Source organism: Rhipicephalus microplus, chromosome 3, assembly GCF_043290135.1.
Source record: "Rhipicephalus microplus isolate Deutch F79 chromosome 3, USDA_Rmic, whole genome shotgun sequence".
In the NCBI taxonomy this organism is placed as follows: Eukaryota; Metazoa; Arthropoda; class Arachnida; order Ixodida; family Ixodidae; genus Rhipicephalus; species Rhipicephalus microplus.
The window spans coordinates 72,680,738-72,699,951 of record NC_134702.1 but is presented as its reverse complement, the minus strand read 5'-3'; the positions used below and the strand labels follow the sequence as shown (position 1 = coordinate 72,699,951).

General features: G+C 46.6%; 1 protein-coding gene and 22 non-coding genes across 23 annotated transcripts in view; all 23 read right to left on the bottom strand.

Annotated features, from left to right (window-relative positions):
- Positions 1-19,214, bottom strand: part of LOC142803787 (uncharacterized) — a 373,950-nt gene that overhangs the window by 121,193 nt on the left and 233,543 nt on the right. The window lies entirely within an intron of this gene.
- Positions 2,747-2,836, bottom strand: TRNAY-GUA (transfer RNA tyrosine (anticodon GUA)). The gene is given in 2 exon segments: positions 2,747-2,782; positions 2,800-2,836. It is a non-coding gene; the product is annotated as a tRNA-Tyr (tRNA).
- TRNAY-GUA (transfer RNA tyrosine (anticodon GUA)) lies at positions 3,941-4,030 on the bottom strand. The gene is given in 2 exon segments: positions 3,941-3,976; positions 3,994-4,030. It is a non-coding gene; the product is annotated as a tRNA-Tyr (tRNA).
- On the bottom strand, positions 4,341-4,430 carry TRNAY-GUA (transfer RNA tyrosine (anticodon GUA)). Its single transcript is given in 2 exon segments — positions 4,341-4,376; positions 4,394-4,430. It is a non-coding gene; the product is annotated as a tRNA-Tyr (tRNA).
- TRNAY-GUA (transfer RNA tyrosine (anticodon GUA)) lies at positions 4,745-4,834 on the bottom strand. The gene is given in 2 exon segments: positions 4,745-4,780; positions 4,798-4,834. It is a non-coding gene; the product is annotated as a tRNA-Tyr (tRNA).
- On the bottom strand, positions 5,140-5,229 carry TRNAY-GUA (transfer RNA tyrosine (anticodon GUA)). The gene is given in 2 exon segments: positions 5,140-5,175; positions 5,193-5,229. It is a non-coding gene; the product is annotated as a tRNA-Tyr (tRNA).
- Positions 5,537-5,626, bottom strand: TRNAC-GCA (transfer RNA cysteine (anticodon GCA)). The gene is given in 2 exon segments: positions 5,537-5,572; positions 5,590-5,626. It is a non-coding gene; the product is annotated as a tRNA-Cys (tRNA).
- Positions 7,515-7,604, bottom strand: TRNAY-GUA (transfer RNA tyrosine (anticodon GUA)). Its single transcript is given in 2 exon segments — positions 7,515-7,550; positions 7,568-7,604. It is a non-coding gene; the product is annotated as a tRNA-Tyr (tRNA).
- TRNAY-GUA (transfer RNA tyrosine (anticodon GUA)) lies at positions 8,303-8,392 on the bottom strand. The gene is given in 2 exon segments: positions 8,303-8,338; positions 8,356-8,392. It is a non-coding gene; the product is annotated as a tRNA-Tyr (tRNA).
- Positions 8,698-8,787, bottom strand: TRNAY-GUA (transfer RNA tyrosine (anticodon GUA)). Its single transcript is given in 2 exon segments — positions 8,698-8,733; positions 8,751-8,787. It is a non-coding gene; the product is annotated as a tRNA-Tyr (tRNA).
- Positions 9,489-9,578, bottom strand: TRNAC-GCA (transfer RNA cysteine (anticodon GCA)). Its single transcript is given in 2 exon segments — positions 9,489-9,524; positions 9,542-9,578. It is a non-coding gene; the product is annotated as a tRNA-Cys (tRNA).
- Positions 11,072-11,161, bottom strand: TRNAY-GUA (transfer RNA tyrosine (anticodon GUA)). Its single transcript is given in 2 exon segments — positions 11,072-11,107; positions 11,125-11,161. It is a non-coding gene; the product is annotated as a tRNA-Tyr (tRNA).
- Positions 11,467-11,556, bottom strand: TRNAY-GUA (transfer RNA tyrosine (anticodon GUA)). Its single transcript is given in 2 exon segments — positions 11,467-11,502; positions 11,520-11,556. It is a non-coding gene; the product is annotated as a tRNA-Tyr (tRNA).
- TRNAY-GUA (transfer RNA tyrosine (anticodon GUA)) lies at positions 13,051-13,140 on the bottom strand. Its single transcript is given in 2 exon segments — positions 13,051-13,086; positions 13,104-13,140. It is a non-coding gene; the product is annotated as a tRNA-Tyr (tRNA).
- TRNAY-GUA (transfer RNA tyrosine (anticodon GUA)) lies at positions 13,446-13,536 on the bottom strand. Its single transcript is given in 2 exon segments — positions 13,446-13,481; positions 13,499-13,536. It is a non-coding gene; the product is annotated as a tRNA-Tyr (tRNA).
- Positions 13,841-13,930, bottom strand: TRNAC-GCA (transfer RNA cysteine (anticodon GCA)). The gene is given in 2 exon segments: positions 13,841-13,876; positions 13,894-13,930. It is a non-coding gene; the product is annotated as a tRNA-Cys (tRNA).
- Positions 14,236-14,325, bottom strand: TRNAY-GUA (transfer RNA tyrosine (anticodon GUA)). Its single transcript is given in 2 exon segments — positions 14,236-14,271; positions 14,289-14,325. It is a non-coding gene; the product is annotated as a tRNA-Tyr (tRNA).
- On the bottom strand, positions 15,427-15,516 carry TRNAY-GUA (transfer RNA tyrosine (anticodon GUA)). The gene is given in 2 exon segments: positions 15,427-15,462; positions 15,480-15,516. It is a non-coding gene; the product is annotated as a tRNA-Tyr (tRNA).
- Positions 15,822-15,913, bottom strand: TRNAY-GUA (transfer RNA tyrosine (anticodon GUA)). Its single transcript is given in 2 exon segments — positions 15,822-15,858; positions 15,876-15,913. It is a non-coding gene; the product is annotated as a tRNA-Tyr (tRNA).
- Positions 16,218-16,307, bottom strand: TRNAC-GCA (transfer RNA cysteine (anticodon GCA)). The gene is given in 2 exon segments: positions 16,218-16,253; positions 16,271-16,307. It is a non-coding gene; the product is annotated as a tRNA-Cys (tRNA).
- On the bottom strand, positions 17,011-17,100 carry TRNAY-GUA (transfer RNA tyrosine (anticodon GUA)). Its single transcript is given in 2 exon segments — positions 17,011-17,046; positions 17,064-17,100. It is a non-coding gene; the product is annotated as a tRNA-Tyr (tRNA).
- Positions 17,407-17,496, bottom strand: TRNAY-GUA (transfer RNA tyrosine (anticodon GUA)). The gene is given in 2 exon segments: positions 17,407-17,442; positions 17,460-17,496. It is a non-coding gene; the product is annotated as a tRNA-Tyr (tRNA).
- On the bottom strand, positions 18,993-19,082 carry TRNAY-GUA (transfer RNA tyrosine (anticodon GUA)). The gene is given in 2 exon segments: positions 18,993-19,028; positions 19,046-19,082. It is a non-coding gene; the product is annotated as a tRNA-Tyr (tRNA).

The window sequence follows — 19,214 nt, the reverse complement described above, 5'->3', positions numbered from 1 at the left end:
GTCGGCGAGACGCGGTATGGCTGTTGGTGAATAGGTCTTGCGTCGTCGTAAGTGATTATCCTGTGCTGTGTAATTGGCGTCTGACTCACTTTAGACGACTGAGCAAAGCACGCCCTGAATTCAAACAATAGCTCTCGCAAGGCCCTCTGGTTCTCTTCTGGCAGTGCACTGTTCATGTCAACATCTATTACGGTTTGTCCATTGCGGCTACTGTCTTCACAGGCAAAACACTCAATGACGTCCTCCAAGGCTTCAGCGTAGGCGACCGCAGTGCCCCGGAAAAGGTGACGATGCTCATTGGTGAAATTTGTAATCATGACCTCGGCTGTACCGTTCCGAATGTCAATGATGCCTCGTGCCACAGAAATTCCAAGCGCCAGCAGCAGGGAGACGTTGCACTCTGCCACTGTTTCACCGTCACTGGTTCCTTCGGAAGTCACCTGAATTAGGATACTTGCACGAGGTGGTATTGTGACACTGTCGTCGGAAACACGGAGGGCGGTTGTACGGCGGTTGGAGTCCCTTGACGTAGCGTTGACTGTCGAAAAGGAAATGCAGCGTCGCCGTAGGTCGATTACGGCGCCATATTCCCGAAGAAAATCGAGGCCGAGAATTAATTCGCGGGAGCAGTCACGTAGCACGATGGAGCTGACCAAAAACGTGCAGCCTCGTATTTGTAGCCTGGACGTGCACAAACCAACCGGCGTTACAACATGTCCGCCAGCTGTACGTACATGCGATCCTGTCCAAGGCATTATCACTTTCTTCAAGGTACGTGCCAATTGTCCGCTAATAATCGAGTAGTCAGCACCAGTGTCTATTAAGGCAGTTAAATTGCGACCGTCGAGCAGCACAGGTATGTCCATTGAAAAGTCGCTCAGCTGGGATACAGGCGCCGGCGTAGTCGAATTTCCGTTGGTCCGATGTCGCGTCGATTGGAGGGCGAGGTCTTCATCACGTCGAGAATCAGCGGCCTCGCCTCGAAAGGTCGCTGGCGTTAGTTTTCCAGGCGAGGGCTCGGAGACCGTCCTTGCGGCCTTCGATTTCCGTTGCCTGAATAAGATGACGACCGCGGTGACGGTGAGCGCGACTGACGCCTGAGTGGGACGTTCTGCCGAGCGATAAAATCTTCAATTTCTGGTGGTCTCTGTCCAAACCGGGGGCGGGGTGAATTGGCAGGAAAACCCTGCAGCCCAAGTCGGCGGTACTGGCAGTCTCGGTAGAGGTGACCCGCTTCACCGCAGTGGTAGCAAAGCGGTCGTCGGTCGGGCATGCGCCATATGTCGGATTTACGCATGACGGGTCGAGTGTCTGCAAAATAAGGGACCACCTGTGCGGACTGCAGTGTGGCGTACGGGGTTGCGGCTGGTAGTGGGACTGGTGCAGGTGCGTTGTGTTCGAACGTGTCGGTATAAGTGGTGCGCTGGAAACCACTCACTGGGGATGGTGTCGTGGACGACGGAACGGTGCGTCTCAATACGTCTGCGTAGGTCACCCCTAGAGGTTCACTTGAAGTTGCGAACGCCTGAAGTGGTGCAGCAACCTGCGTTGGTGTCTCGCGGCGAGGTGTGCCGAGCGCATGCTGAACTTCGTCACGTATGATGGTGGCGATGCAATTCGTGGAAGGCTGCTGCTGCGCCTGGTTCAGCTGTTGCAGCTGTCGTAGCTCGTCGCGAACAACCGAACGTATCAGCTCGCGAAGCGCTCCCACGTCGGTCGGGAACGAGCCTAGCCCGGTGGTATAGGTAGCATTCACTTGCCGATCGTACTGGTTCCGCTGCTGCAGCGCCTTTTCCATGGCGACGGCTTCAGTGAGGAACTCCGCGACCGTTCTAGGCGGACTACGAATGAGTCCAGCGAAGAGCTGCTCTTTCACACCTCGCATCAAGTGTCGCAGCTTCTTGTCTTCCGGCATGGTTGGATCGGCGCGAGTGAACAGATGAACCATATCCTCCACGTATGTAGCCACACCTTCATTAGGCATCTGCATGCGGGACTGGAGGGCCCTTTCAGCGCGCTCTCGACGATCGAGACTCGAGTACGTTTCGCGGAGCCTGTGACAGAACTCATGCCACGACGTTAGGAGGCCCTTGCGGTTCTGGAACCATGTGCGAGCACCATCCAGAAGACTAAAGTACACATTCTTGAGCTTCGCTACTTCGTCCCACCCGTTGAAATCCGCTACGTACTCGTACTCAGCCAGCCAATCTTCCACATCTTCATAGAGGCCACCACGAAAGGGACTCGGAACACGTGGTTTTTGTAGCGTATAATGAGTGGGTGCAGCTGCGGGTGCAGCGGTTGGAGCAGCGGCGGCTCCAGCGGTAGGGGAAGCGGTGACAGCAACAGTATTCTCCATACCAGTCGACGTACTTGTACTGTGAGGCACAAACTCGGGGGACAGTCCTCGAATCCTCCGACTGAAACGGTGTACCGGCGTAAGCTCTGGGTTTTGGGTCACTTTCCGGCTGCTAGAAGGAGTCTGTTGCATAGGTGAGGTTACCCAGCACCTCCACCATTAAAATGTCACGTTAAAGAGACAGGAGACGTTTTTAAGGCGTCCTCACAAAAGTCCGAAGAGCGGTCGGCTCAGCGCAGCCAAAAACAGAACAATGGCACGAGGGGAACTGCCACTTCGTCTGCCTCTTTTGCGCTGGCAGATCAAGCGCGCGGCAATACATTATGGTGCTGCACTTGTGGCAATAAATCACTAAATAAAACATAAAAAATACAACGGAAAGCTTGCTCCGTCAAGCCGGATTCGAACCAGCGACCTATGGATGTCCGCAATGGTAACCTCTACAGTCCACCGCTCTACCAACTGAGCTATCGACGGAAGATGGCCGTACTACGGTGCTGATTCATCCCTTATACCGAAGGAATCGCAGGCTGTATAGAGGCTGACGAAATAACGAGAACCATGAAGCTGCATGACATTTACTTACCCACTCACGCGTATTTACCCTCAATGCTAGTAAAATGGCGACGTTTCTGCAACATTCTCAATCGTCTCGCATATAAACTTTGGGTGCCAGCACACTTTATGACGGGTATGACATGTTCTAATTCACTTTATACATTATGGTGCTGCACATGTGGAAAATAATCAATAATTAAAACATAAAGAATAAGACAAAAAAGCTTGCTCCGTCGAGCCGGATTCGAACCAGCGAGCTATGAATGTACGCAGTCAAAACGTATACAGTCCACCGCTCTACCAACTGAGATATCGACGGCAGATGGCGGTGCTACTGCGCAGATTCATCCTTTATGCCGAAGGAATCGCAGGCAGTATAGAGGCTGACGAAATACCGAAAACCATGAAGCTGCATGACATTTTGTTACCCACTCACGCGTATTTACCACCGATGCAAGTAAAATGGCGACGTTTCTGCAACCTTCCCAATCGTCTCGCATATAAACTTTGGGTGCCAGTGCACTTTGCGTCGCGTATGACATGTTCTAATTCACTTTGTATATTATGGTGCTGCACATGTGGCAGAATATCACTAATTAAAACATAAAGACTACAACAAAGAGATTGCTCCGTTGAGCCGCATTCGAACCAGCAACCTATGGATGTCCGCAGTTCGAACCTCTACAGTCCACCGTTCTACCAACTGAGCTATCGACGGAAGATAGCAGTACTACGGCGCTGATTCATCCTTTATGCCGAAGGAATCGCAGGCAGTATAAAGGCTGACGATATAACGAGAACCATGAAGCTGCATGACATTTAATTACCTTCTCACGCGTATTTACCCCGATGCTAGTAAAATGGCAACGTTTCTACAACCTTCCCAATCGTCTCGCATATAAACTTTGGGTGCCAGCACACTTTGTGACGCGTATGACATGTTCTAATTCACTTTATACATTATGGTGCTGCACATGTGGCAATAAATCACTAATTAAAACATAAAGAATAAAAAAAGCTTGCTCCGTCGAGCCGGATTCGAACCAGCGAACTATGGATGTCCGCAATTGTAACCTCTACAGTCCACCGCTCTACCAACTGAGCTATCGACAGAAGATGGCGGTAGTGCGGTGCTGATTCATCCTTTATACCCAAGGAATCGCAGGCTGTATAGAGGCTGACGAAATAACGAGAACCATGAAGCTGCATGACATTTACTTACGCACTCACGCGTATTTACCCCCGATGCTAGTAAAATGGCGACGTTTATACAACCTTTCCAATCGTCTCGCATATAAACTTTGGGTGCCAGCACACTTTGTGACGCGTATGACATGTTTTATTTCACTTTATACATTATGGTGCTGCACATGTGGCAATAAATCACTAATTAAAACATAAAGAATACCACAAAAAAGCTTGCTCCGTCGAGCCGGATTCAAACCAGCGACCTATGGATGTACGCAGTTAAAACCTATACAGTCCACCGCTCTACCAACTGAGCTATCGACGGCAGATGGCGGTACTACGACGCTTATTCATCCTTTATGCCGAAGGAATCGCAGGCAGTATAAAGCCTGACGATATAACGAGAACCATGAAGCTGCATGACATTTACTTACCCACTCTACCCACTCACGCGTATTTACCCCTGATGCTAGTAAAACGGCGACGTTTCTGCAACCTTCCCAATCGTCTCGCATATGAACTTTGGGTGCCAGCACACTTCGCGACGCGTATGACATGTTCTAATTCACTTTGTACGTTATGGTGCTGCACATGTGGCAATAAATCACTTATTAAAACATAAAGAATAAAAAAGCTTGCTCCGTCGAGCCGGATTCAAACCAGCGACCTATGGATGTCCGCAGTTGGAACCTCTACAGTCCACCACTCTACCAACTGAGCTATCGACGGAAGATCGCGGTACCAAGGGGCTTATTCATCCTTTATGCCAAAGAAATCGCAGGCAGTATAAAGGCTGACAATATAACGAGATCCATGAAGCTGCATGACATTTAATTACTTTCTCACGCGCATTTACCCCCGATGCTAGTAAAATGGCGACGTTTCTACAACCTTCCCAGTCGTCTCGCATAGAAACTTTGGGTGCCAGCACACTTCGCGATGCGTATGACAAGTTCTAATTCACTTTGTACTATATGGTTCTGCACATGTGGCAATAAATTACTAATTAAAAAATAAAGAATAAAAAAGCTTGCTCCGTCGAGCCGGATTCGAACCAGCGACCTATGGATGTCCGCAGTTGGAACCTCTACAGTCCACCGCTTTACCAACTGAGCTATCGACGGAAGATGGCGGTACCAAGGCACTGATTCATCCTTTATGCCGAAGGGATTGCAGGCAGTATTGACGCTGACAAAATAACGAGAACCATGAAGCTGCATGACATTTAATTACCTTCTCACGCGTATTTACCCCCGATGCTAATAAAATGGCGACGTTTCTGCAACCTTCCCAATCGTCTCGCATATAAACTTTGGGTGCCAGCACACTTCGCGACGCGTGTGACAAGTTCTAATTCACTTTGTACATTATGGTTGCTGCACATGTGGCAATAAATCACTAATTAAAACATAAAAAATAAAAAAAGCTTGCTCCGTCGAGCCGTATTCGAACCAGCTACCTATGGATGTCCGCAGTTGGAACCTCTGCAGTCCACCGCTCTACCAACTGAGCTATCGACGGAAGATGGCGGTACCAAGGCACTGATTCAGCCTTTATGCCGAAGGGATCGCAGGCAGTATTGCGGCTGACGAAATAACGAGAAACATGAAGCGGCATGACATTTAATTACCTTTTCACGCGTATTTACGTCCGATGCTAGTAAAATGGCGACGTTTCTACAAGCTTCCCAATCGTTTCGCATGTAAACTTTGGGTGCCTGCACACTTTGTGTCGCGTATGACATGTTTTATTCACTTTGTACGTTATGGTGCTGCACATGTGGCAATAAATCACTAATAAAACATCAAGAAAGAAACAAAAAAGATTGCTCCGTTGAGCTGGATTCGAACCAGCGACCTATGGATGTCCGCAGTTCGAACCTCGACAGTCCACCGTTCTACCAACTTAGCTATCGAGGGAAGATGGCAGTACTACGGCGCTGATCCATCCTTTATGCCGAAGGAATCGCAGGCAGTATAAAGGCTGACAATATAACGAGAACCATGAAGCTGCATGACATTTAATTACCTTCTCACGCGTATTTATCCCAGATGCTAGTAAAATGGCGATGTTTCTACAACCTTCCCAATCGTCTCGCATATAAACTTTGGGTGCCAGCACACTTCGCGACGCGTATGACAAGTTCTAATTCACTTTGTACTATATGGTGCTGCACATTTGGCAATAAATCACTAATTAAAAATAAAGAATGAAAAAGCTTGCTCCGCGTGCCGGATTCGAACCAGCGACCTATGGATGTCCGCAGTTTTAACCTCGACAGTCCACCTTTCTACCAACTGAGCTATCGACGGAAGATGGCAGTACTACGGCGCTGATTCATCCTTTATGCCGAAGGAATCGCAGGCAGTATAAAAGCTGACGATATAACGAGAACCATGAAGCTGCATGACATTTAATTACCTTCTCACGCGTAATTACCCCCGATGCTAGTACAATGGCGACGTTTCTACAAACTTCCCAATCTTCTCGCATATAAACTTTGGGTGCCAGCACACTTTGTGTCGCGTATGACATGTTTTATTCACTTTGTACATTATGGTGCTGCACATGTGGCAATAAATCACTAATCAAAACATAAAGAATAAAAAGCTTGCTCTGTCGAGCCGTATTCGAACCAGTGACCTATAAATATCCGCTGTTGGAACCTCTACAGTCCACCGCTCTTCCAACTGAGCTATCGACGGAAGATGGCGGTACCAAGGCGCTGATTCATCCTTTATGCCGAAGAGATCGAAGGCAGTATTGAGGCTGACGAAATAACGAGAACCATGAAGCTGCATGACATTTAATTAGCTTCTCACGCGTATTTACCCCCGACGCTAGTAAAATGGCGACGTTTCTACAACCTTCCCAATCGTCTCGCATATAAACTGTGGGTGCCAGCACACTTTGTGACGCGTATGACATGTTTTATTCACTTTGTACGTTATGGTGCGGCACATGTGGCAATAAATCACTAATAAAACATGAAGAAAAAAACAAAAAAGATTGCTCTGTTGAGCCAGATTCAAACGAGCGACCTACGGATGTCTGAAGTTCGAACCTCGACAGTCCACCGATCTACCAACTCAGATATCGACGGAAGATGGCAGTACTACGGCGCTGATTCATCCCTTATGCCGAAGGAATCGCAGGCAGTATAAACGCTGACGATATAACGAGAACCATGAAGCTGCATGACATATACTTATTCACTTACGCGTATTTACCCCCGATGCTAGTAAAACTGCGACGTTTCTGCAACCTTCCGAATCGTCTCGCATATAAACTTTGGGTGCAAGCACACTTCGCGACGCGTATGACATGTTCTAATCCACTTGGTACATTATGGTGCTGCACATGTGGCAATAAATCACTAATTAAAACCTAAAGAGTGAAAAAAGCTATCTCCGTCGAGCCGGATTCGAACCAGCGACCTATGGATGTCCGCAGTTGGAACCTATACAGTCCACCGCTCTACCAACTGAGCTATCGACGGAAGATGGCGGTACCAAGGCGCTGATTCATCCTTTATGCCGAACGGATCGCAGGCAGTATTGCGGCTGACGATATAACGAGAACCATGAAGCTGCATGACATTTAATTACCTTCTCATGCATATTTACCCCCGATGCTAGTAAAACGGCGACGTTTCTGCAACCTTCCCAATCTTCTCGCATATAAACTTTGGGTGCCAGCACACTTTGTGTCGCGTATGACATGTTTTATTCACTTTGTACATTATGGTGCTGCACATGTGGCAATAAATCACTAATCAAAACATAAAGAATAAAAAGCTTGCTCTGTCGAGCCGTATTCGAACCAGCGACCAATAAATATCCGCTGTTGGAACCTCTACAGTCCACCGCTCTACCAACTGAGCTATCGACGGAAGATGGCGGTACCAAGGCGCTGATTCATCCTTTATGCCGAAGAGATCGAAGGCAGTATTGAGGCTGACGAAATAACGAGAACCATGAAGCTGCATGACTTTTAATTACCTTCTCACGCGTATTTACCTCCGATGATAGCAAAATGGCGACGTTTTTACAACCTTCCCAATCGTCTCATATATAAACTTTGGGTGCCAGCACATTTTGTGTCGCGTATGACATGTTTTATTCACTTGGTACATTATGGTTCTGCACATGTGGCAATAAATCACTAATTAAAAAATAAAGAATAAAAAAAGCTTGCTCCGTCGAGCCGGATTTGAACCAGCGACCTATGGATGTCCGCAGTTGGAACCTCTACAGTCCACCGCTTTACCAACTGAGCTATCGACGGAAGATGGCGGTACCAAGGCGCTGATTCATCCTTTATGCCGAAGGGATCGCAGGCAGTATTGAGGCTGACAAAATAACGAGAACCATGAAGCTGCATGACATTTAATTACCTTCTCACGCGTATTTACCCGCGATGCTAGTAAAATGGCGACGTTTCTACAACCTTCCCAATCGTCTCGCATATAAACTTTGGGTGCCAGCACACTTCGCGACGCGTATGACAAGTTCTAATTCACTTTGTACATTATAGTGCTGCACATGTGGCAATAAATCACTTATTAAAACATGAAGAATAAAAAAGCTTGCTCCGTCGAGCCGGATTCGAACCAGCGACCTATGGATGTCCGCAGTTGGAGCCTCTACAGTCCACCGCTTTACCAACTGAGCTATCGACGGAAGATGGCGGTACCAAGGCGCTGATTCATCCTTTATGCCGAAGGGATCGCAGGCAGTATTGAGGCTGACAAAATAACGAGAACCATGAAGCTTCATGACATTTATTTACCTTCTCACGCGTATTTACCCCCGATGCTAGTAAAATAGCGACGTTTCTACAACCTTCCCAATCGTCTCGCATATAAACTTTGGGTGCCAGCACACTTTGTGTCGCGTATGACATGTTTTATTCACTTTGTACGTTATTGTGCGGCACATGTGGCAATAAATCACTAATAAAACATGAAGAAAAAAACAAAGATTGCTCCGCTGAGCCGGATTCGAACCAGCGACCTATGGATGTCCGCAGTTTGAACCTCGACAGTCCACCTTTCTACCAACTGAGCTATCGACGGAAGATGGCAGTACTACGGCGCTGATTCATCCTTTATGCCGAAAGAATCGCAGGCAGTATAAAGGCTGACGATATAACGAGAACCATGAAGCTGCATGTCATTTAATTACCTTCTCATGCATATTTACCCCCGATGCTACTAAAACGGCGACGTTTCTGCAACCTTCCCAATCGTCTCGCATATAAACTTTCGGTGCCAGCACACATCGCGACGCGTATGACAAGTTCTAATTCACTTTGTACATTATGGTGCTGCACATGTGGCAATAAATCACTAATTAAAACATAAAAAATAAAAAAATCTTGCTCCGTCGAGCCGTATTCGAACCAGCGACCTATAGATGTCCGCAGTTTGAACCTCTGCAGTCCACCGCTCTACCAACTGAGCTATCGACGGAAGATGGCGGTACCAAGGCGCTGATTCATCCTTTATGCCGAAGAGATCGAAGGCAGTATTGAGGCTGACGAAATAACGAGAACCATGAAGCTGCATGACATTTAATTAGCTTCTCACGCGTATTTACCCCCGACGCTAGTAAAATGGCGACGTTTCTACAACCTTCCCAATCGTCTCGCATATAAACTGTGGGTGCCAGCACACTTTGTGACGCGTATGACATGTTCTAATTCACTTTATACTTTATGGTGCTGCACATGTGTCAATAAATCACTAATCAAAACAAAAAGAATAAAAAGCTTGCTCTGTCGAGCCGTATTCGAACCAGTGACCTATAAATATCCGCTGTTGGAACCTCTACAGTCCACCGCTCTTCCAACTGAGCTATCGACGGAACATGGCGGTACCAAGGCGCTGATTCATCCTTTATGCCGAAGAGATCGAAGGCAGTATTGAGGCTGACGAAATAACGAGAACCATGAAGCTGCATGACATTTAATTAGCTTCTCACGCGTATTTACCCCCGACGCTAGTAAAATGGCGACGTTTCTACAACCTTCCCAATCGTCTCGCATATAAAGTTTGGTGCCAGCGCACTTTGCGTCGCGTATGACATGTTCTAATTCACTTTGTATATTATGGTGCTGCACATGGGGCAATAAATCACTAATAAAACATAAAGACTACAACAAAGACATTCCTCCGTTGAGCCGCATTCGAACCAGCGACCTATGGATGTCCGCAGTTCGAACCTCTACAGTCCACCGTTCTACCAACTGAGCTATCGACGGAAGATGGCAGTACTACGGCGCTGTTTCATCCTTTATGCCGAAGGAATCGCAGGCAGTATAAAGGCTGACGATATAACGAGAACCATGAAGCTGCATGACATTTAATTACCTTCTCACGCGTAATTACCCCCGATGCTAGTACAATGGCGACGTTTCTACAAACTTCCCAATCTTCTCGCATATAAACTTTGGGTGCCAGCACACTTTGTGTCGCGTATGACATGTTTTATTCACTTTGTACATTATGGTGCTGCACATGTGGCAATAAATCACTAATCAAAACATAAAGAATAAAAAGCTTGCTCTGTCGAGCCGTATTCGAACCAGTGACCTATAAATATCCGCTGTTGGAACCTCTACAGTCCACCGCTCTTCCAACTGAGCTATCGACGGAAGATGGCGGTACCAAGGCGCTGATTCATCCTTTATGCCGAAGAGATCGAAGGCAGTATTGAGGCTGACGAAATAACGAGAACCATGAAGCTGCATGACATTTAATTAGCTTCTCACGCGTATTTACCCCCGACGCTAGTAAAATGGCGACGTTTCTACAACCTTCCCAATCGTCTCGCATATAAACTGTGGGTGCCAGCACACTTTGTGACGCGTATGACATGTTCTAATTCACTTTATACTTTATGGTGCTGCACATGTGGCAATAAATCACTAATTAAAACATAAAGAATACCACAAAAAGCTTGCTCCGTCGAGCCGGATTCTAACCAGTGACCTATGGATGTCCGCAGTTGGAACCTCTACAGTCCACCGCTTTACCAACTGAGCTATCGACGGAAGATGGCGGTACCAGGGTGCTGATTCATCCTTTATGCCGAAGGGATCGCAGGCAGTATTGCGGCTGACGAAATAACGAAAACTATGAAGCTGCATGACATTTATTACCTTCTCACGCGCATTTACCCCCGATGCTAGTAAAACTGCGACGTTTCTGCAACCTTCCGAATCGTCTCGCATATAAACTTTGGGTGCCAGCACACTTCGCGACGCGTATGACATGTTCTAATCCACTTGGTACATTATGGTGCTGCACATGTGGCAATAAATCACTAATTAAAACCTAAAGAGAGAAAAAAGCCATCTCCGTCGAGCCGGATTCGAACCAGTGACCTATGGATGTCCGCAGTTAGAACCTCTACAGTCCACCGCTCTACCAACTGAGCTATCGACGGAAGATGGCGGTACCAAGGCGCTGATTTATCCTTTATGCCGAACGGATCGCAGGCAGTATTGAGGCTGACAAAATAACGAGAACCATGAAGCTGCATGACATTTAATTACCTTCTCACGCGTATTTACCCCCGATGCTAGTAAAAAGGCGACGTTTCTACAACCTTCCCAATCGTCTCGCATATAAACTTTGGGTGCCAGCACACTTCGCGACGCGTATGACAAGTTCTAATTCACTTTGTACTATATGGTGCTGCACATGTGGCAATAAATCACTAATTAAAAAATAAGGAATGAAAAAGCTTGCTCCGTCGTGCCGGATTCGAACCAGCGACCTATGGATGTCCGAAGTTTGAACCTCGACAGTCCACCTTTCTACCAACTGAGCTATCGACGGAAGATGGCAGTACTACGGCGCTGATTCATCCTTTATGCCGAAGGAATCGCAGGCAGTATAAAGGCTGACGATATAACGAGAACCATGAAGCTGCATGACATTTAATTACCTTCTCATGCATATTTACCCCCGATGCTAGTAAAACGGCGACGTTTCTGCAACCTTCCCAATCGTCTAGCATATAAACGTTGGGTGCCAGCACACTTCGCGACGCGTATGACAAGTTCTAATTCACTTTGTACATCATGGTGCTGCACATGGGGCAATAAATCACTAATTAAAACATAAAAAATAAAAAAAGCTTGCTCCGTCGAGCCGTATTCGAACAAGCTAGCTATGGATATCCGCAGTTGGAACCTCTGCAGTCCACCGCTCTACCAACTGAGCTATCGACGGAAGATGGCGGTACCAAGGCGCTGATTCATCCTTTATGCCGAAGGGATCGCAGGCAGTATTGCGGCTGACGAAATAACGAGAAACATGAAGCGGCATGACATTTATTTACCTTCTCACGCGTATTTACGTCCGATGCTAGTAAAATGGCGACGTTTCTACAAGCTTCCCAATCGTTTCGCATGTAAACTTTGGGTGCCTGCACACTTTGTGTCGCGTATGACATGTTTTATTCACTTTGTACGTTATGGTGCTGCACATGTGGCAATAAATCACTAGTAAAACATCAAGAAAGAAACAAAAAAGATTGCTCCGTTGAGCTGGATTCGAACCAGCGACCTATGGATGTCCGCAGTTTGAACCTCGACAGTCCACCGTACTACCAACTTAGCTATCGAGGGAAGATGGCAGTACTACGGCGCTGATTCATCCTTTATGCCGAAGGAATCGCAGGCAGTATAAAGGCTGACGATATAACGAGAACCATGAAGCTGCATGACATTTGCTTACCCACTCACGCGTATTTACCCCCGATGCTAGTAAAACTGCGACGTTTCTGCAACCTTCCCACTCGTCTCGCATATAAACTTTGGGTGCCAGCACACTCCGCGACGCGTATGACAAGTTCTAATTAACTTTGTACATTATAGTGCTGCACATGTGGCAATAAATCACCTATTAAAACAAAAAGAATAAAAAAGCTTGCTCCGTCGAGCCGGATTCGAACCAGCGACCTATGGATGTCCGCAGTTGGAACCTCTACAGTCCACCGCTCTACCAACTGAGCTATCGACGGAAGATCGTGGTACCAAGGGGCTGATTCATCCTTTATGCCAATGGAATCGCAGGCACTATAAAGGCTGACAATATAACGAGAACCATGAAGCTGCATGACCTTTAATTACCTTCTCACGCGTATTTACCCCCGATGCTAGTAAAATGGCGACGTTTCTACAACCTTCCCAATCGTCTCGCATATAAACTTTGGGTGCCAGCACACTTCGCGACGCGTATGACAAGTTCTAATTCACTTTGTACTATATGGTTCTGCACATGTGGCAATAAATCACTAATTAAAAAATAAAGAATAAAAAAAGCTTGCTCCGTCAGCCGGATTCGAACCTGCGACCTATGGATGTCCGCAGTTGGAACCTCTACAGTCCACCGCTTTACCAACTGAGCTATCGACGGAAGACGGCGGTACCAAGGCGCTGATTCATCCTTTATGCCGAAGGGATCGCAGGCAGTATTGAGGCTGACAAAATAACGAGAACCATGAAGCTGCATGACATATAATTACCTTCTCACGCGTATTTACCCCCGATGCTAGTAAAATAGCGACGTTTCTACAACCTTCCCAATCGTCTCGCATATAAATTTGGGTGCCAGCACACTTTGTGTCGCGTATGACATGTTTTATTCACTTTGTACGTTATTGTGCGGCACATGCGGCAATAAATCACTAATAAAACATGAAGAAAAAAACAAAATATTGCTCCGTTGAGCCGGATTCGAACCAGCGACCTATAGCTGTCCGCAGTTGGAACCTCTGCAGTCCACCGCTCTACCAACTGAGCTATCGACGGAAGATCGTGGTACCAAGGGGCTGATTCATCCTTTATGCCAAAGGAATCGCAGGCAGTATAAAGGCTGACAATATAACGAGAACCATGAAGCTGCATGACATTTAATTACCTCCTCACGCGTATTTACCCCCGATGCTAGTAAAATGGCGACGTTTCTACAACCTTCCCAATCGTCTCGCATATAAACTTTGGGTGCCAGCACACTTCGCGAGGCGTATGACAAGTTCTAATTCACTTTGTACTATATGGTTCTGCACATGTGGCAATAAATCACTAATTAAAAATAAAGAATAAAAAAAGCTTGCTCCGTCGAGCCGGATTCAAACCAGCGACCTATGGATGTCCGCAGTTGGAACCTCTACAGTCCACCGCTTTACCAACTGAGCTATCGACGGAAGATGGCAGTACAGAGGCGGAGATTCATCCTTTATGCCGAAGGGATCGCAGGCAGTATTGCGGCTGACGAAATAACGAGAACCATGAAGCTGCATGACATTTAATTACCTTCTCACGCGTATTTACCCCCGATGCTAGTAAAATGGCGACGTTTCTACAACCTTTTCCACCGTCTCGCATATAAACTTTGGGTGGCAGCACACTTCGTGACGCGTATGACATGTTCTAATTCACCTAATACATTATGGTGCTGCACTTGTGGCAATAAATCATTAAATAAAACATAAACAATACAACAAAATCTTGCTCCGTCGATCCGGATTCGAACCAGCGAGGTATGGATGTACGCAGTTAGACCATTACAGTCCACGGCTCTACCAACTGAGATATCGATGGCAGATGGCGGTACTACGGCGCTGATTCATCCTTTATGCCGAAGGAATCGCAGGCAGTATAGAGGCTGACGAAATAACGAGAACCATGAAGCTGCATGACATTTTATTACCCACTCACGCGTATTTACCACCGATGCAAGTAAAATGGCGACGTTCCTGCAACCTTCCCAATCGTCTCGCATATAAAGTTTGGGTGCCAGCGCACTTTGCGTCGTGTATGACATGTTCTAATTCACTTTGCATATTATGGTGCTGCACATGGGGCAATAAATCACTAATAAAACATAAAGACTACAACAAATACATTCCTCCATTGAGCCGCATTCGAACCAGCGACCTATGGATGTCCGCAGTTCGAACCTCTACAGTCCACCGTTCTACCAACTGAGCTATCGACGGAAGATGGCAGTACTATGGCGCTGTTTCATCCTTTATGCCGAAGGAATCGCAGGCAGTATAAAGGCTGACGTTATAACGAGAACCATGAAGCTGCATGACATTTAATTACCTTCTCACGCGTATTTACCCCCGATGCTAGTAAAACTGCGACGTTTCTGCAACCTTCCGAATCGTCTCGCATATAAACTTTGGGTGCCAGCACACTTCGCGACGCGTATGACATGTTCTAATCCACTTGGTACATTATGGTGCTGCACATGTGGCAATAAATCACTAATTAAAGCCTAAAGAGTGAAAAAAGCTTGCTCCGTCGAGCCGGATTCGAACCAGCGACCTATGGATGTCCGCAGTTGGAACCTCTACAGTCCACCGCTCTACCAACTGAGCTATCGACGGAAGATCGCGGTGCCAAGGGGCTGATTCATCCTTTATGCCAAAGGAATCGCAGGCACTATAAAGGCTGACAATATAACGAGAACCATGAAGCCTCATGACATTTAATTACCTTCTCACGCGTATTTACCCCCGATGCTAGTAAAATGGCGACGTTTCTACAACCTTCCCAATCGTCTCGCATATAAACTTTGGGTGCCAGCACACTTCGCGACGCGTATGACAAGTTCTAATTCACTTTGTACTATATGGTTCTGCACATGTGGCAATAAATCACTAATTAAAAAATAAAGAATAAAAAAAGCTTGCTCCGTCGAGCCGGATTCGAACCAGCGACCTATGGATGTCCGCAGTTGGAACCTCTACATTCCACCGCTTTACCAACTGAGCTAACGACGGAAGATGGCGGTACCAAGGCGCTGATTCATCCTTTATGCCGAAGGGATCGCAGGCAGTATTGAGGCTGACAAAATAACGAGAACCATGAAGCTGCATGACATATAATTACCTTCTCACGCGTATTTACCCCTGATGCTAGTAAAATAGCGACGTTTCTACAACCTTCCCAATCGTCTCGCATATAAATTTGCGTGCCAGCACACTTTGTGTCGCGTATGACATGTTTTATTCACTTTGTACGTTATTGTGCGGCACATGCGGCAATAAATCACTAATAAAACATGAAGAAAAAAACAAAATATTGCTCCGTTGAGCCGGATTCGAACCAGCGACCTATAGCTGTCCGCAGTTGGAACCTCTGCAGTCCACCGCTCTACCAACTGAGCTATCGACGGAAGATCGTGGTACCAAGGGGCTGATTCATCCTTTATGCCAAAGGAATCGCAGGCACTATAAAGGCTGACAATATAACGAGAACCATGAAGCTGCATGACCTTTAATTACCTTCTCACGCGTATTTACCCCCGATGCTAGTAAAATGGCGACGTTTCTACAACCTTCCCAATCGTCTCATATATAAACTTTGGGTGCCAGCACATTTTGTATCGCGTATGACATGTTTTATTCACTTTGTACGTTATGGTGCGGCACATGTGGCAATAAATCACTAATAAAACATGAAGAAAAAAACAAAAAAGATTGCTTGTTGAGCCAGATTCAAACCAGCGACCTACGGATGTCTGAAGTTCGAACCTCGACAGTCCACCGTTCTACCAACTGAGATATCGACGGAAGATGGCAGTACTACGGCACTGATTCATCCTTTATGCCGAAGGAATCGCAGGCAGTATAAAGGCTGACGATATAACGAGAACCATGAAGCTGCATGACATTTACTTATTCACTCACGCGTATTTACCCCCGATGCTAGTAAAACTGCGACGTTTCTGCAACCTTCCGAATCGTCTCGCATATAAACTTTGGGTGCCAGCACACTTCGCGACGCGTATGACATGTTCTAATCCACTTGGTACATTATGGTGCTGCACATGTGGCAATAATACACTAATTAAAGCCTAAAGAGTGAAAAAAGCTTGCTCCGTCGAGCCGGATTCGAACCAGCGACCTATGGATGTCCGCAGTTGGAACCTCTACAGTCCACCGCTCTACCAACTGAGCTATCGACGGAAGATCGCGGTACCAAGGGGCTGATTCATCCTTTATGCCAAAGGAATCGCAGGCACTATAAAGGCTGACAATATAACGAGAACCATGAAGCTGCATGACATTTAATTACCTTCTCACGCGTATTTACCCCCGATGCTAGTAAAATGGCGACGTTTCTACAACCTTCCCAATCGTCTCGCATATAAACTTTGGGTGCCAGCACACTTCGCGACGCGTATGACAAGTTCTAATTCACTTTGTACTATATGGTTCTGCACATGTGGCAATAAATCACTAATTAAAAAATAAAGAATAAAAAAAGCTTGCTCCGTCGAGCCGGATTCGAACCAGCGACCTATGGATGTCCGCAGTTGGAACCTCTACATTCCACCGCTTTACCAACTGAGCTATCGACGGAAGATGGCGGTACCAAGGCGCTGATTCATTCTTTATGCCGAAGGGATCGCAGGCAGTATTGAGGCTGACAAAATAACGAGAACCATGAAGCTGCATGACATATAATTACCTTCTCACGCGTATTTACCCCCGATGCTAGTAAAATAGCGACGTTTCTACAACCTTCCCAATCGTCTCGCATATAAATTTGGGTGCCAGCACACTTTGTGTCGCGTATGACATGTTTTATTCACTTTGTACGTTATTGTGCGGCACATGCGGCAATAAATCACTAATAAAACATGAAGAAAAAAACAAAATATTGCTCCGTTGAGCCGGATTCGAACCTGCGACCTATAGCTGTCCGCAGTTGGAACCTCTGCAGTCCACCGCTCTACCAACTGAGCTATCGACGGAAGATCGTGGTACCAAGGGGCTGATTCATCCTTTATGCCAAAGGAATCGCAGGCACTATAAAGGCTGACAATATAACGAGAACCATGAAGCTGCATGACCTTTAATTACCTTCTCACGCGTATTTACCCCCGATGCTAGTAAAATGGCGACGTTTCTACAACCTTTTCCACCGTCTCGCATATAAACTTTGGGTGGCAGCACACTTCGTGACGCGTATGACATGTTCTAATTCACCTAATACATTATGGTGCTGCACTTGTGGCAATAAATCATTAAATAAAACATAAACAATACAACAAAATCTTGCTCCGTCGATCCGGATTCGAACCAGCGAGCTATGGATGTACGCAGTTAGACCATTACAGTCCACGGCTCTACCAACTGAGATATCGATGGCAGATGGCGGTACTACGGCGCTGATTCATCCTTTATGCCGAAGGAATCGCAGGCAGTATAGAGGCTGACGAAATAACGAGAACCATGAAGCTGCATGACATTTTATTACCCACTCACGCGTATTTACCACCGATGCAAGTAAAATGGCGACGTTCCTGCAACCTTCCCAATCGTCTCGCATATAAAGTTTGGGTGCCAGCGCACTTTGCGTCGTGTATGACATGTTCTAATTCACTTTGTATATTATGGTGCTGCACATGGGGCAATAAATCACTAATAAAACATAAAGACTACAACAAATACATTCCTCCGTTGAGCCGCATTCGAACCAGCGACCTATGGATGTCCGCAGTTCGAACCTCTACAGTCCACCGTTCTACCAACTGAGCTATCGACGGAAGATGGCAGTACTATGGCGCTGTTTCATCCTTTATGCCGAAGGAATCGCAGGCAGTATAAAGGCTGACGTTATAACGAGAACCATGAAGCTGCATGACATTTAATTACCTTCTCACGCGTATTTACCCCCGATGCTAGTAAAACTGCGACGTTTCTGCAACCTTCCGAATCGTCTCGCATATAAACTTTGGGTGCCAGCACACTTCGCGACGCGTATGACATGTTCTAATCCACTTGGTACATTATGGTGCTGCACATGTGGCAATAAATCACTAATTAAAGCCTAAAGAGTGAAAAAAGCTTGCTCCGTCGAGCCGGATTCGAACCAGCGACCTATGGATGTCCGCAGTTGGAACCTCTACAGTCCACCGCTCTACCAACTGAGCTATCGACGGAAGATCGCGGTACCAAGGGGCTGATTCATCCTTTATGCCAAAGGAATCGCAGGCACTATAAAGGCTGACAATATAACGAGAACCATGAAGCTGCATGACATTTAATTACCTTCTCACGCGTATTTACCCCCG